Raw genomic sequence first — 2,964 nt, forward strand, 5'->3', positions numbered from 1 at the left:
TAGTAGAGTCTAAGATTGACTAATGAAAAATTAAGGCTAATTTTAATAATGATTTAGCTTGTTAATGGAAATAAAATGTGAAAACTAAATCATTACTTAAACTTAAACCAGGGATTAATCTGTAAATTTTGTTATACTTAATACACTTGGTTGTAAATTAATCTTTAATTTTTTAAATATAAAGATCACTCATTAATTATATCAAAATTTATACGAATTAGGAATATCCTATTTGATCTTCCTTTAAAGTAGGAACTTTAAAAAATATTGAATTCAAGTCTTCTCCATCTACTTCTTTCGTGATTGTCTTTGACCAACTTATTGTATCTTCATTAAATAAAAAATAATTATATTAAAATACATCGACTATTTTATAATTCACCTTTTATTTATTAAATAATTCATACCATTATTTTCTAAGCAAAATATTTGCGTATGATGATTTGTTTTGTCTCCTCCTCATTTGCGTATCTCCTCTCTTACGATGATTTATTTTGTTTTCATGTTATAGAATTGTTGGGTATGAGTTTTATACTTTGGATAAGAGATAATATAAAATATAAATTTTCTTTTTATTTAGGGATAAAATTTGATGATTATTAAGTTAGATTCAAAGAAACACTATAATTATGATATTAAATAATGCTATATTAGTATAGAGTGAAATATAATTTTCACTAATTAGTTAGCTTAAATACTTTATCAATTAAATCAAACTTTTTAAATCAAGATAATAATTATTAATTTTTATATGAATTATTTATTTTAAATTTTTTTATACAAAAATGTAGTAATTTATACTTCAAATTTACATTTTGCAGTTAATTTTCTTTTCTAAAAAACTTATTCCAAATATTTAATTAAGTAATTTTTAATTTTTTTTTTCAAACTAAATTTTTTAGAAAAAATTATATAATTTGCTTATAATTTATCATTTTATTTTTAAATATATTATTTTAATTCATTTAATAACTATAATTAAAAAAATATTACAATAAATAATAAGAAAACAAAAGATAACGTCATAAAAAGAAGATAAGAGAGAGCGTTGGAGAAAACTTCAATGCCGTGTTTGGGAACGGGAGACAGTAAGGGGGAGAAAGGTGAGTAGAAGAGTATTATTTTTTGAAATAAGGTTCAATTTGACTCTGTACTTATTAGGGAGATTCAATTTAGTTTATTTTTAATTTTTGATCTAATTTAACCTATAAGTTTTGATTTATGCTCAAATTAGCCCAATTAATAAAAATGTATAATTATTTAATTATTTAATTAATTTTTTAATTATTAAAATATTATTTTTATATTGTATAATTAATTAATAAAAATAAAAATATTATTTTTATTATTTAATATTATTAATCAAACTAAAAATATAAAAAAATTTTATATTTTCATATAATTAATTAAAATTAAAAATTATTACTATTCCAATTAATAATATTAAATAATAAAAATAATATTTTTATTTAATTGATTATACAATATAAAAATAATATTTCAATATTAAAAAATAATTAAATATTAAATAATTTATTTAAATAAATTATTTGATATATAAACAAATTAATTAATTAATTATACAATATAAAAATAATATTTTAATATTAAAAAAAGTCATTTTTTAATATTATTTAAACAAAATAATTAAATATTTTAAAAATGATATTAAAATATTATTTTTATATTATATAATTTATATAATTAAAATATTAAATAAATTATTTTTATATTATATTTTAATATTAAAAAATAATATTTTTTTATATCACTTAATTACAAAAAAGAGATAAGATGAGAAAGTAATAAAATATATTTTAAAAAATTATATAAATATAAATAATTATTACATTTAGTATGAAAAGATAATAATACTTTTTGATATTTTTAAAATAATAAATAATTATAAATAAAATAATTTTAAGAAGTAATAAATATAAAAATGTATCATACAATAGTTAAATGAGAGCACATGACCGGAATAAATGAGATAATTAAATCAGAAGACTCGTCATTGCTGAAATTAATTATTTGATGACATAGTCTGAAGATCAACTTGATCATCGATTTATTAGTAAGACAAGATAGATTGGATGCTCATTAAGTACCTGTTTGCCATCGTATTTAGAGGGTTAAAATTATTTTTTTTAAATAAAAATATTATTTTAAATATAATTAAAAAAATTATTTAAAAAAAATATTTTATTATTAAAAATTTAATAAATTTAATTTTAAATTATTTTTTAACACTTTGTAACTAAAATATTTAAAAAAATTATTAGCAATTTTAATAGTAATATCAAATTAACTCTAAATTAGTGATTGTCAAAACTTGGCCTGCCAAAAACAGAATATCCCATAAAATTTAATCAGACCTATTTATTTATGAAATCAAATTGTGGATATGTAATAATTTAGTGAAAAAAATTATTATTTAATCCTTTGCTTATACGAATTAGTTATTTAGTTTGTAACATCCCTAATTTTAAATTTATTATTTTATGAGTAAATATTAATACTTTATTTTATTTGAATTTTAGGAAATTATTTGAAATTTTTCGAATTTTAGAAATCGGGTTCAATTTTCTAAAAATATAAAACTTTGATAATTTTTAAAAATTAATTTAAAAATCACGTAGTAAAACTAAAAATATATTTGGACTCTACGAATTTTTTTGAGTTTTCTAGAATTTTTTCGAAAATTTTCGGCCTCGTTTTTGGTCCCAAGGCAAAGTAAAAATTTAAAATTTTGTATCTTGAATCGGACCGGCTGAATCGAAAAGGATCGGATCAGATCGGTCGAATCTGACCAGCCTTTTCTTTTTCTTCTTCTTTCTCCCTCGCGCGCGCCCGATGTCCCACCTTCCCCTCCTGTTTTCTTTCTTCTCCCTCCTCCCCAGGCCGCGCCACCGCCACCCAGCCTTCCCTACCTCGCCGGCGCACCGCCCCAGTGCCTCCCCACGG

This window comes from Hevea brasiliensis, chromosome 12 (genome assembly GCF_030052815.1).
Source record: "Hevea brasiliensis isolate MT/VB/25A 57/8 chromosome 12, ASM3005281v1, whole genome shotgun sequence".
Classification (NCBI taxonomy): domain Eukaryota; kingdom Viridiplantae; phylum Streptophyta; class Magnoliopsida; order Malpighiales; family Euphorbiaceae; genus Hevea; species Hevea brasiliensis.